Genomic DNA, 14,910 nt, shown 5'->3' with positions numbered 1-14,910 from the left:
GAAACAACATTCAGAACAAATCCCAGGACCCCTCCCAAAGTACATTAAAACAATCATAAAGCATCAAAAGGTAACATTTCCAAAAAAAGAACATGGAAGCAAACAAATAAAACCCCAAAAACCAATAAAGGCAACCCTAAGAACCTCAAAATCCTCCATCCCCCCATAAACCATAAAAATATACGCAAATTAAAACTACAAAGCACCAAATACCCAAGAAACTATAAGGTGAGCCACCGTTTCGCAACCAAACGTGCCACCTCTTAAGGCAGAGTGTAAAACCTGTGATATGAATAAGATTAAATCAATAATACTGCTAGCAAGAGGGACCAAGAGGCTAGCATAAATTCCCGGCACCAACCTGGCAGCCTTGAAGAATCCAACATCCTCCAGTTGTAAAAGAAGAGTTATGTCCAGATCCACCCAAGAGCCTTCAGCCCCCCACCCCCGATAAACCAAAAGAGCATTTCGAAGAATATTCAGGCACCAAACTGAATCTACAAAATGTTGAATGACACAAATCTTCTGTGATATAACAAACTTCACACCAAAAATACATAGAGAAAAACATGCAAAGGAATAAAGAGAAATGCAGTGCAAAACCCCATATATAAGGCTGAAATCCTTAGTCATCAGCTATCATTGCTCCAATACTCGTCAACATCCAGTTAGGCCAAATTGGAAACCAAAATCCCAAAACCAGCATCCTCTTTGCACGTCCAAAACAAGGCGATCCACAGTTGCTGCAACTGACAACACTGTCAGAATGTACTTGTCTGAGTGAGAGCAATAGGCGAAGGCCTGACATGCAGCTCAAGATGCCTTTCCAAGTAAAGGATGACATGGATTATATCTGTTATCCAGCGCTGCCAGAAACATGACGCCACAAAACTTCCCCCTCAACCCATGCACCGTAAATGTAATGCTTGCTTGATGACTTGGATGCGTTCCCATGCCCATCGGAAAAAAACAAAGTAAAACATAAATACTCAACAAAAGTACAAAATGTTGTTTTCCATAAACATAAGTGAATTGCACATGGGATCAGCGCTGGGCAGATTTCTGAAGTAGCCAGGCACACTACCGAACTTGCAGAGGCTGGGAAACTCCAATGACTCAGTTGGATCATAACTCCGGAAACCGTCTCCAGCCCTTGCACACATACCTCGCCGTGTCTGGGGGCAAGCCCTGGCAATGACGCCGTCCCGCTCACCGCAGACTGTGAGCTTCACCAACCGCGTGGTCATGTTCCCAGTATTGTTGTGCCCGGGAAATGAAACGAAACGCCGGTCCGAACAGCTGACTCAGGCTTACGTTCCGGACGTGCGTGGTTATGGCACAATATTACAAAGGTCCTTTGCTCAAACAGCGGCGAAGCAGCAGAAGCACGGACCAAGTTTTGAGAAGGAATCTTGAGCGAGTCCACATGGCAAACAAAGGCAAGATGAAGTTCCAAGCCTTATTTGAAATGCCACAACGTTAACTGTCATCCACATACGGCGCCATTTTAAATGTCCGAAAATAAACACATTAAGAGAATAAAAACCATGATGGGGAAGGGAGAGGGTGAAAGCAGGTCCCAGGTCACTCCATGGTAAGGGAAGGCACAGGAATGCCCCTCTTATATGTTTCCAGCCACTCTAATGCAAGTGTAGAGTCTGATGTGCTTTTCTCACCATCAGGAAAGGCAATAGTAAAAACATTATTCTTATTGAGAAAAGGCCTTGGTGCAAGCTGTCTGGCCAATTCTTTAGCCCCCCGAAAGGATCTCCTCAGAAGCAGGATTTCCTTAGGAAAGTCAGGATAAACAAAGACAGCTTTACTTTTGAATGTACCATTTCCAACCATCCTGGCAGCTTTCATCAGGCGTTCCTTAGACCTGAGATTCAAAAAAGGATACTAAAATATGCCTTGCTTTGTCACTCAGGTGTTTAGCAATCCTAAATATGTTATCAATGTCCTCCAATTTGATAGTAGTACAATGAAAACTGTCCCTAAAAACTTGTAAAACCAAGGAAGACAAGTCTTCACCATCATCAGCAGAGTCCTCCACACCAACCAATCTGATGTTTCTTGCCCTGATCCTCAACTCCAAATCCAGGCGCTGTTCCTTCTCTTTCTTCAGATCAGACCTCAGATTATTGTAAACCTGAAAGCTACCTGCAATCTCAGAGCTCATAGTCAGAGAGGACTTTTCCAAATCAGTGACCCTGCCATCCAGCTGTCCAGTTTTCAAATTAAGCTCAGCCATAGTCAGCTTAATATCACTAACATCTTGGGCCACCTGAAGGATAGTCTTGTAGATATCTGAAAGGCTGGGGGTATCCTCCATCTCAGGATCTGCTTGGACTTCTTTGAGGCAGGGTTTTCTGCTTCACCAATCTTTTTCTTGGAACTCATTACAATTTCTTTATAAATATCGTCAGGGAGAGGTCCAGAGCAGTTGAGTTAAGCTGCTACTCCGCTGCCAGTCATTCGCGTCCACATTTCCACAAAGCTCCGCCCACTGACCCACCCACAGATAAAAAAATTAAAAAACCTGACTACCTTGTGGTGTTGCTATACTGATATGCGCAGGATTTACATTGAATACCAAGTCTTTGCCCGTGCCTCCATGTGATTGGCTGCTATAAAAAAATATAGCAGCCAATCATGTCGAACGATCCCTGGAACTGCAAGTCAATGCAATCACCCAAAAAATGTTTCTTCCTCCTAAAACTGCTCAGAGGATTATTCCCCTACCTCTCCTTCCCTCACAGAACCCTCACAACCATATCCCTGATACTCACAACAATGGACTACGCAAAAAGCCTCTACCTAGGAATGCCGGAAAGACTCACCAAGAAACTCCAAAGGATGCAAAATACTAAAAAACTAAACAGAAGAGACCACATCACTCCAGCACTGAAAAGCCTACACTGGTTACGAGTAAAAAAGCGCATTAAATTCAAAGCACTGTGCATCGCCCACAAAGCCTTGCACAGACAAGGAGCTGAATTCCTCCAAGATAAGATCATCCGGTACCGCCCAAGAAGGGACCTAAGATCCAGCAACGACCTACAAATAGAGACAAAACATTACCAAAAAGGAAATTCGGTGGAACAGCATTCTCATTGGAAACCTCAGGAACACCATGCCCAAAGAAATTAGAACCACAGAAGACCACATCACCTTCAGAGAACGACTAAAAACCTGGAAATTCAACAATGACAACCACAAAGGGACACCAGCAGCAATAACATCACAGACAAACAAATGAAGAGGGGGTGAAATGGGCCGACGAACCACAACCAAGAACGTGGGTAGATATCATCAAGCGGCAGCCAAAGAGTCACACCAGAGGCTCCACCAAACCAACTGACTTACTAACCCACTTCCATGACATAACCAATTTGACTACACTAGACCTTGGGGCTAGCCACACTACACATAAACACACCAAGAATCAATCCAATGTTCACACCCGACTATCTCTCAGAGATTGTGGAAGCACACCTAGAGTGAACCACCAGACACCTAGTCCATAAAACCGTCAACGAGACAAGTACACACCAAGACACCAGCTAGTCATACAGCAACAGTTACCCACGGCTCTGCATCCCTTATGGACACAATCTATACAATGCGCATAACTACAACCCACCCCAACATCACATGACACACTAACACCAACACAAACACTAGCGCACACCCAAGGCACTGAGTCTTACCCATACGGTAACCACGTATGGGGCCTCCTGCACCAACTCCCACATGCAAAACAACACTCACAAATGCCAGTTCCTCCTGGTTCTGCACCTATCCTCTCATCCTATCCTCAATAACACCCCCACCGCCATCTCTTGCAGAGCCACACGAGCACCAGGAGACTGCCCATGGCTGGAAGCAGTGCACAGTATAAATCAACATAACATAGCATGGCGACATGGGCGAAATTTCGCTTTTTGTCAGAAAACCCAGAGACTCCATGCTCTTCCGCGGAAACCCAGAGAAGAGCATAACAACCCAGACTAGGCAGGTCTGTCGAGGACCGAAGTCCTCAAAAATGGAACCAGCGCAGCAACTGCACATGGAGCCAGATACAAGGAAAGAAAAAAACTGCAGCAAAAGCCGAAAGTACCATGGGAGCCATAGAGATGATAACTAGCCTCTCAGCTAGAACCGCCGCAGGTGTGTGCACGCAGAGCCTGCCTGCCACAAGGGGAGGATTTAGGGGAGAACATATAGCTGCATTTCAATCAGCTCCACCTTGCACAGGCATAAGAGGTGCAGCAGGGTGGCCAGAAATGGAAACCCATGTATAGCCTAACTCCAGTGGAGTAACGTTGCTGAAAATGTTGGGGGGACATGACATCTGAAGAAAAGGTGCCCCAGCCAAATGAAATGGGACAAAAGGGTGTGCCATGAAAGTTGGGGGGGGGGACAAGCACCCCGTCAATCCCCTAAAATTACGCCCATGCCTAACTCTGCTCAAAAACCATCCCAAATGTAGCCCAATTGCATGACTGCTTCAATGTTGTGACTATAACCAACTTCCCCAGAATCGGGCTTGTCTACCCCTCCCCTTTTTTGTGTCTCTGCATTGCTAGAAATGAGTATGTCCTTAAGAACGTATGGTGGTGTGTAACATGATGCTGCCCTGTAAACAGGAGAGGGGCACAAGCAGCGCTTGAAATTGAAAAACTTTACTCTGGGAACTCTCTCCTCATTGGGGGGCGATGCAGGGTTGAGGAGGGGGTGGGCCGAGGGGCATGGCCCCAAGCCAGGTCATGTTGCTTCATGGAACCAAAGCCTGGTGAATTTGCATAAAAGCAAAGAGAATGTTGGGACCATAAAGATGCCCACTTGTTTAAATGTGAAACATGTATGTGACAGTGATTCAGTAAGAAACCCTTTTGCGCGAGTAATGGAAGTTGAACGCTGCTCCTTTTTATTGGTCACATTATTCACCCTAACAAAAATAATTCTGTAAATTGCAGGATATGTATATCAATTTGGACAGCTTCTACGCATGATGTGATACTTTGGCTGTTTGCAGTCTCCCATGGCTTATCTTTTAAAGCACAGGCAACTTTGTCGTCTTGTTTTGGCCCATTTGCTAGGCAGGGTGCAAGTACTTTAGCCTTTAACATTGTGTGGCAAAAAGGGGGGGGTTATGTGTTTAGCTCAAACAAGATGCATTAATGTGTGAAGAATACCAACTCAAAAAATAAAATAGCATAGTTTTTCCACCTGTCTGTGATAAGTGTAGTGGCAGTTTCCTCCAACATATAAAACTTTTTTTGAATTTATCAACTCATAACTCTAACGTACAAGAAAAATCGCAACGGTGCAATACCATTTACCAGAACTTCTTCTTTTCATTAGTGCGAGCTCTGTAAACTGTGCGGGAAAATATGGGGAAACTTATCATTGTGTTGCTACTGTACTTGAGAGTAGCATTTATACATATCACCCTTTTTCTCAACACATTTCACCACTATTTTGGCCCCAATTAATTTCCAGAAGACAGCAGACGAGGCCCTCTGAGTCGCTGTTCATCAGCTCACCACTAGGTGTCTCCTTGTCTTTCTACAGGGGTTCAACAGCTGTTAACTGCATGCACTGGCCTGGGTATTGATATAATGAGGCAAAACTGTCAACTTTACGCCGTACAAATGTGACAATATCAGATTATTTAGTATTTTGGTGTGCCTCCAGGATTCTGTACATTTGTGTGGTGCAACAAAAAAGAATTTAAACGGAAGGGGGTATTTTTCCATATGCCATGGACCCGGATGCCATCCCTCCTTCAGTGTCTTTGCTGAAGCTGCAGATGAGCAGGAAGCTGTATAGCCTAATCAAATGAACAGAGCCTGGAGGGAGAAGGCTGTAGGAATGTGTGATGAGCTTTCTCTTGATCCCTTCCAGCTCCAGCTATTAACTTTCTTTCATACCGCCTTGGCTTTATGAACTATGTCAAGTAGGCTCCATGAGGGGGCACTCTGATGCAGGGCTCTAGTCAGTAGCACCAGAAGTGATACATTAGCCCTGACAAAGGCGTGTAATCATTGGTTACGCTGCAACATGCATGCTATACATCGGCCTGACCAACAGTTGATCAGATCAACAGCTGCTTGGTTACCCTGACTGTAAAGTATTTCAATATCCGCCTCCTTGCTTGATTAGGTTCCAAGACAATTGATCATAATAGCCCAGACCAGGATCCTCTGCACCCTGTCCTGATAATCTGTCTTGTATGTTTTCTTCTGTTTTTCCAGCGCTTTGAGGGCTACGGCGATTAACGCTTTATAAAAACTATAAATAAAATTTGTAGATGGCTTCAATTATCATTCTTTGAATGAATACATGCATCTTTAAATTAACAAAAAGAGAGGAAGTGCAATGCTAATGTGCTGATATTTGATTTAAAAGCACCAATGGCATGCAATGCAATCTTGTTGTACCTGTAGATAGTATTGTATAATGTTTAGACATCACATAATATGTTTTAAGTTTTGTCATTACACACAAAATGGAAGAAAGTCATGCAATGACAAACGATGCCTAACCTTTCCACACATCTACAGTTCAGATACAATCAAGATACCCTACACAGGGCAGGATTACATGAAGTTTCACATGTGCATCCAGCAATGTTGTGTATCTGATTATGTGCATAAAATGTCCACTCTGGAGCTACTATGTTGGGGAAACTGGCCAGCAACTACATACACGGATGAATCGACACAGACAAAATGTTAGGCGATGAAGTAAGGACACACCCATCCGTGAGCACATTTTGAAAACAAATCAGACCCTTGATAACTTTAAAATACATGAAAAACATATGCATGCAAATGCATGCAGGTTTTCAGTACATTTGAAAATGGTTTCAACAGACATCGGCTACCTGGGTCAGTATCCCAAATAACACATTTCCATTCTTTGCACCCATGGAGAACGAGAGGTCAAAACAGATAGACCCGTTTTTTCCTGTAACATTTTCCATGGCTCTTTACTGACACTTGACTGACACATCCCAAGCCCCATCTGCTTCTCTGTGTAAATGTTCTGTTGTTTGCACTCACTCCTGCCCAAGCCCTCCCATATCCTTACAGGCCCTGCCCCACAAGCTTCTCAGAGGCTAGTGAGTGCTCCTGTTGCATGCCAGGCAGGGTTTTTTTTCTCCCACCCAGATGTAGAGAAGCACACTCTTAATATGGCATCACCTTTCCAAACCAGCCTTCACAAGCCAAAGGACCAGCACATGCCTAATAGCGTCCCCTCCTTATTGGCCTCTTGGAAGCATAAGCCCAACACGTGGATGACTGCGCGAAGGGATAAGCGTGACAAATGTCTTGCTCTATTTAACCAGCCTTTTAGAGGCATTACTGGCAGTAACCCATCCCTTCATGCCTCTTTGAGAGCAGCCGAGCAGTGTTTTTTTCTTTTCTCTTGCCTGCTTGTATGTCATTTTCAGTTTCCCACTTAAATGTTTATGACTGGAATGTGTGGGGAACTTCTTAATTGTAAGGCTCTCTGTGAAGGAAACAAGCCAGAAGCAGACACACACAGACAAGGGATCACAGCGGTGAATCCTTGAGCTATCCTACTATTCCAAGAACCTTATTCTTCATATGCCTGCTGAAGTAATCTTAAGATTATGAAAGCTTGCAAACAAATGACTTTGTTAGCATAACTAAGGTAGCACTGTGCTGTCTTTTTGGAGCAACACTTTTCATATTACACACTAATACTCACAATATTATAGTAATGACATATGTCATTTTTTGTGCATATCTTTTTCAGTTTACTGTTATTTGTTTAGATATATATTGTGGTAAATCAGACATAGGAGAAGGACACTAAGACATAGTTGAACCACTCTTTATTCATAAACATAAAAATAAACCTACTCTAATCCCTATCACTAAGTGGGTTTCCCTGTTCTATAAAACAATAAACTGGTGCTCATCAGGATGCCTCACAAAAAACAAGTTCAGTCCACGGTCCAAAACATCTGGTAACCTATCACTATCCTCACTAGTTTTGAAAAAAGAATAAAGAAAAGAACCCTAAGCTTGCGCTTGGTCTAGGTTATTTCAGCCTGATGGGACTATGGCTGGTTTCTGAACCCTCCTCCAATGGTTCAGATCAAGTCTAACCGGAACCAAAACGGAAAAGAAAATGTCTTTCAAAATGTCTAAAGGTTTTTTATGGCCAGACAACAGTCTTCCATTTAGATACCTGGATTGTTATCCCAACTCCAGGGGTGATATTTTACTCTGATCTGGGGAGGTCGATATTCCCGATTCCTGTGGTGTTCATTCCTGAGCCCTCTTGGGCGCTTAGACTTTGATGGGTGTTCCTCTTCTCAGCCCCAGGAGGGCTTTGGTCCAGTTAGATTCTCATTCCAATGGAGTTGTGCTTCAGTGAGTCCCTCACGGTCTGCAGGCTTCTTTTGCCTTTGCAGTTCTCGGGTCCCCTTCACCCTGTCATAGGAAGCTATCGGCTTCTCTGTCCTCAGCAGTTCTATAGTTTTGTTCATCCCTGCGTGGGGTATTGCTTCGGTGAGCCCGCCATGGGCTGACAGCTTCTCTGGCCCCTGCAATTCTCTGGCGTTGTTCCCCCTTTGGTGGGGTATTGCTTTGGTTAGCCCCTCATGGGCTGTGGGCTTCGCTGGCGCTTGCAATTCTCTGGCATTGTTCCTCACCTGGTGGGGTATTGGATCAGTGCACCCATCGTGGTCTGTTGGCTTCTCTGGCCCCTGCAATTCTCTGGCATTTTTCCCCACTGTGTGGGGTATTGCGTTGGTGAGCCCTTTGTGGGCAGTGGGATTCTCTGGCCGTGCAATTCTCTGGCATTGTTCCCCCCTTGTTGGGGTATTGCTTCAGTGAGCCGCTTGTGGGCTGTGGGTTTCTCTAGCCCTTGTGGTTCTCTGGTTTTGGTCACCCCCGGGTGGGGTCTTGCTTCACTGAGCCTGTTGTGCCTCAGAGTGTTGTGTCAGAACACTGGTTCCTCTCGCCCTGGATGGTGGTGATTCCTTCCTCAGCAGTTTCCCAGTTGTAGGGGACTCTGTCTTTGTCAAAGCTACAGCACTTCATACGCTGCTTCATGTCTCCACCTACCACAGTATCTGACTTTCACTTTGTTCTGCCTCAGCATGTCTCCTTGCGGCCGAGTTACTCACTCTGCGGCAGATTCTCTCTCTTCCAGCTGGTTTCCAGTCAACATTATGCTCCGGTCTGTGATGAAGATGTCAATTTCATTGGTCATCGCTCTTACTTGGAGACGGTAAGGAGTACAGGTCTAAAACCCAGCCATTCCTCATAAAGTGTATTGTGTATTATTGGTAGGTTCGATTCCCATATAACCAACAAACATTGGGGTCCAGTAATGGAAGGGAGGTGGAGTCGGATTGTCATTTGGGCATACCTTGTCCCCAGAAAAAGGGTCACCCCCAGTGGGATCCTGCTTGCCCTGTCCCCTAGGGAGGGTATTGCATAGCGGGCTCACCTCCCTTGTCCCAAAACAGGGGGCTCCCCCCTGGAAAGAAGGGACACATTCCTTGAATTTATCACACTATTAAAACAATACTTTTCATACCCTAAGTACACTTTATATCATTGTTTCTAAAAAATAATATATGTTTTAATATTTCCCATGAGTTGTATATGTGTAGAATAAGCCATTTGGGCAAAGTCACACATGGCACAACGCCACCCAGTACCCAACACTAGAAGTTCACTTTAAGTGCACATTAGGTCACCTCCAGTTCAGAGCCACATAAGCAAAGCATTGTGGGTATGTTGCTTAAGCTAAATGCAAGTAAATCTCTCTAAATGTTTTATCTTATAGGGTAGTACTACTTTATATGTAGCTTCTTCAACCCAAGACAGCCCCCTCCCAAGGCCGCAGACCACTGTATAACTCTTTCATTCTTGTTAACAATTACAATGCGGTAGCATTAGGGATGTATAGCAAACACCAGCAATGTTGTGCCTTTTCGTAAAGGCATTTCACCTAAAATGTGAAAGTAAAATAATCTGTCGGCTAGGTATGCCACAGAGGATCGGCGCTCACAATACACAGTCACCGTTCAGAGCACCCAAGACTCAACGAATCCTCCCCCGGCATACAAACGGAGGACTCAGCCAAGTGCAAGCTAGAACTGTCCTTTATTTTCCATAACAGACAGGAATCATACCGGAAAGGCCGAATTCTCCCGCGATCACAGCTCCTTTAGTGTCTGATATCACAAATTAGGACTCTTCCCCAAAAAGCCCGCCTGATTGGGTGATTGGGGTGGTATCACCTATAGCTGGCACATATAGAAGTTATTTTACTAGCCCTTGCATGTCAGGTGGGTTTGCCTGAACCTTCCCCAGAAACTATATATTACATAGTGCAGGGTCGCATGATTACCATTGGCCCTTGCTCTCTGCCATCCACCCCTCTATTTGTGTTCCCTGATTGACTGGAGCTGATCTCCCCAGGCCTGGGACCCAGCTCTCCCCATGCACCTTCTCAAGGTGATGAGAAAGACTATGTGTTCCCATTGTTGCTATCAGTATTACCACTTTGCGTTTGAGAGTGCCTGCAGGGTTGCAAAATTGTAAAACAATATATGTATCTCTTTGTGTCTGCATCACTGGAAACTGCTTCTCTTCTCACCACAGGTAAATGGCCATTGTTTGGTTCGGTGGTACGACATGGGCGAAGACCACAAAATTGAGCTTTTTTTATTTTATTTATTGAAACGTCAGCTCAATGTGCCCCAAATGCGAACATTTAAGAAACCAAACGTTTGTTACAACTAACAACTCTGTGTGTTCCGAATCTTCAGATACGACAATATACTGCAAGAACTGCTTTGTCCAATACAACACAATTTCCTAAAGGTTCAAGAGTTCAGAAATGTACGTCCAGCTGTAGTGAGTCCATAAAGTTCACAACGGCACAACTCAGTTTAATGCTGTGACCAGCGGATGCATTTGACCACCAATTTTGATTGGTCATGGCAGTGGGGATAACATCCCCTAGATGTTGCATCTGACTTGCAGTGGTTTAGGTGCATTCAGTGAGTTAATGCTCGGTTGATTCAATTTCATTGTGACAGAATCGACACAAATTATCTTTCACTTCATTGATGCGACGAAGCCACATCCTGATTTGCTGGAGCGGATCTCCCAGGCCTGGGACCCAGCTCTGTTCTCAGCTCTCCATGCACCTTCTCAAGGTGATGAGAAAGAAGACTATGTGTTCCCATTGTTGCTATCAGTATTACCACTTTTCCTTTGAGAGTGCCTGCAGGGTTGCAACGTTGTAAAACAATATATGTATGTCTTTGTGTCTGCATCACTGGAAACTGCTCCTCTTCTCACCACAGGTAAATGGCCATTGTTTGGTTCGGTGGTACCACATGGGCGAAGACCACAAAATTGAGCTTTCTGACCTGCAATTAGTGAGGATTTATTCTGTTTTTCTGCAGGTGGCTCCTTGTCTCTGAGGTTTAGGAATGTTCTGCTCATCTCTGGCCTCGGCTGCGAGCCCTGGCTTGGTGCTTCATGCAGCCTAATTCTGCTTTGCTTCGTCTCTCGTTCTGAGGCATGTGGCTTCATGTGATTCTACTATAGTTGTGCTATAATATCTATGTTTATACTGTGCTATTCTTCTTATAGGTTAGTAATATTGTGGCTCCTCCAGGTCCTTTATACAATCTTGTAGTTTCATACGGTTATTTGCAATAAGCGTCTGTAAGCTTGCTCTGCATTTCTTGTTGGCTTGTGTTTCTGCATTTCTGCATTTGGCTAATGAGAGAAAATAATAAAAGCTTTTGACACTATGTATCTGTCCTCTATCTACAGAACTGTGTAATCATGGTCTTCGTGTATGCACGTGTCTGTCCATGTAACTTCGTGCAGGGATGCACATTTGCTCCATGGCTAACGTTACTATGTTTTGGTGTCTCTAATGACATCAGCACTCCAGGATATTTGTCATTAATCGATCATGTCCATTGGGGCATCTGGATCCATGATCAGTGTTGGGGAAACTGCATCCATGATTGTGTTAGCTGGATACTGTTTAAATGGTTGTCTGAGAGAATATCTGTTTGCATATGTAGTTCACTGGCCCTCCTAGGGGCTGTCCAAACAGTGACCGGCATCTTGCATCTCTGGCTCTACGGGCTGTCATGCTTCTGTTGGTCAAGAAGGGCATTCCATGGACCCTCTCTTCAAATCCATTTGAGGCAAGTCACAAATGTCACAGCACCAACCTATAACTGGAAATCCACTTCCAAGTCAGAGACACATGAGCAAAGCATTGTGGGTATGCAAATGAACCCAAATGCATGCCTTTAACTCCAGAAAAGTGAATTGACCTTATAGTGCAGTGCTATTGTATACATAGCTTAATCAAAGCAAGGCAAGCAGTTCTCAGGTCTGCAGACAACTGGGTGATTTAAAAAAAAAGAAATCTAATTGCTGATACATGTTGACAAACATCTTTTTGTAGATTTTAAAGCAGAAACAGAACCATGGGTTCTTAATGGATTTTTTGCAGTTGTATATAACCTCAGGCAAGGGTACGATTGTGCACAATGACAAAGGCAACAGGTACAGGTGACCCTGAGAAAGCTGCCCATGTCCCTAGGGGCCACTCGTCCCTTCCAGGCTCCCAGTTGTTCACTTGGGAGGGAGATATTCTTTAATGCACATCCATGAAACCCTTTCTTGTCTCACGTGGAGCGCATACATATGTATATATTCTGTAAACCTCGCCTGGCCCCTTCCGCTGTGGTCCCTTGGGCCTCTTTTGTGACTCTCCAAATGGACTCTCAAATGGCCGCTTGTTATCTGCGGTGATCTGCCTATAGTTTCCAGTCCAGGATCACTTTCCCGCTGATTAAAAGAGGACCTTGAGTGCTGCCAGAGCCCAGTCATTCTAACCAGACACCAAAGGACAGGGGAGGAAAGAGGAGGCAAATTACCACAATCAGTTATAAATGACCACAAACAGGACTCCTCTTTACACTCTCCACTGCAGGCCTCTGTGCGGCCGGGTGCAATCCGACACTCGAGGCTTCCTGGCCCTCCAGGGTCATGTTGCCGGTGTGATTGTGTTCTTTCTTGCGATTGGTACGGGGTTTCCCTGCCTCCTACTACAGTCGCAGTTCTTTCTTTCCGTCTCTTTGATGTACCTTCCTCTGCCCCCTTTTCCATCCCATTCCCTCCCCTTACAAGCCCCCATCTCTGCTTCCCAGCAGCAAAGACAGGAGGTATTTCTTTCTCTCCCCCTCGCTGCCTCCCTCTCTCGTTCACGGCTTCACCCATCACACACACACACTGCTAACGATCACTGAGTATACAGGACACACAACTGAATATTTTGCCGTAGAAAAAAGCACATTTTGCGGCACTTTTGCAACACTTTTTTTATTGATTGGAGGGTAATAGATTGACAGGATGTAAGAAAAAGGCAATGAGTGAGGCTTCAAGAGAGCCAGGTTGTCATTATTTGCACCATTTGACCGAAAGAGTCCCAGATGTCCCTAGCTTGACAGACCAGTGTTTGTTTCGCTGTACTTTTTCGGATGAATGTTCATGCACATTTCTTATTTGCATTATTGATCTTTAGCAGATGTAATCAGTAAAATATTCTCATTCTGTTTTACAATCCGGCATGCACCCACTCGCCAACATCCCTCACACTCACCAATTCCTCTTTACAACTTACACTCCTAAACCTCTCACTCTGCCAGCATGTGCATACTCACATGATCTGTCACATGGCCAAGTCACAACTCACACTCCCTAGTCCCTGCCACACTCCCAACCACGTTCCCAAGTCACATCACTCGCCAGTTCCTCCGGCAGTCTACAGACCTTCATTCTTTCTCCCTCCTGCTGCACCTTGCACAATTCTTCATTCTATCGCACTCCCCCCCCCCCCATCCTTGCTCCCAATTTGCAGCTCACTGTCTTTTTCCAGCCACACCCCCCGCCGGCCCCCGCTGCGCTTTGCTTTCTGATTTCCCTCTAGCCCATTGCTCTCTGTTTTCTGACCCACCACCACGTCCTGGCCTATTGCTCCCCCTCTGCTCCTTTTTGCTACTGCCTCCCCTCTGACCCACTGCTGTCCCTCTGCTTTCCTGCCCATCACTCCTCATCTGGTACATGGCTCCCTCTCTCTCCTTCCCCCCCCAGATTGTGACTATTTATTTTTTTTAAATGTAAATGTAGATTTTTGGCCAGTTCCTCAATAAAATCTGGCAACTAAAAATAGAGCAGATAATGTGCCATTTTTTAGATGCCCCATTTTTGGAAATGCGCAGGACCCCTTATTCTCAAAGGCGACCTATGCATTTACAAGGGGCTGAACTGTAGGTCCAGCAGCGTTGACTACATTAGGGTGCTCTCCCGCCACTGATGTTCTACAGGCTGCCAGCATCCAAGTAGGTGCTGGGATTAGGCCCTGTCACTGTAAAATGTGATTAAAGAAACATTTCTATCCCTGTTTGAGGAATAGAAATGCAAGTGGGATAGTAGCGATTCATACCTCTGCCGCCTCACTTAAGAAATACAAATTGCATTACAGTGTCAGGAGAGACCCTGTCATGCAATGGGCACCACATGCGCTTATTCCAAACGGTGTTTGGACATTTAAAAGCGCATCCCTGTTTGTGAATTCAGGATGCGCTTTTAAATGTGCAGAACCGCCCCTCATTTACCAAAATACACAAAAGGGGTGAAAATGGGCATCTGAACGAGAGAATATAAAATGCACTCATTCAGATGTCCTTTGTGAAATGGGTTGCTTCTGTTTCTGGCGCAAGTTATAAGATGCATTTACGCATCTAATCACTTGGGCCCAAAAAAGGTTTTGTGAAGCTAGCCTTTTCTTTTATTGGAAAAAAATGCCGTT

This window comes from Ambystoma mexicanum, chromosome 2p (assembly GCF_040938575.1).
Source record: "Ambystoma mexicanum isolate Mex_15411 chromosome 2p, UKY_AmexF1_1, whole genome shotgun sequence".
NCBI classification, from domain to species: domain Eukaryota; kingdom Metazoa; phylum Chordata; class Amphibia; order Caudata; family Ambystomatidae; genus Ambystoma; species Ambystoma mexicanum.
The sequence above is the reverse complement of the archived record's forward strand: the minus strand, read 5'-3'. Positions refer to the sequence as shown.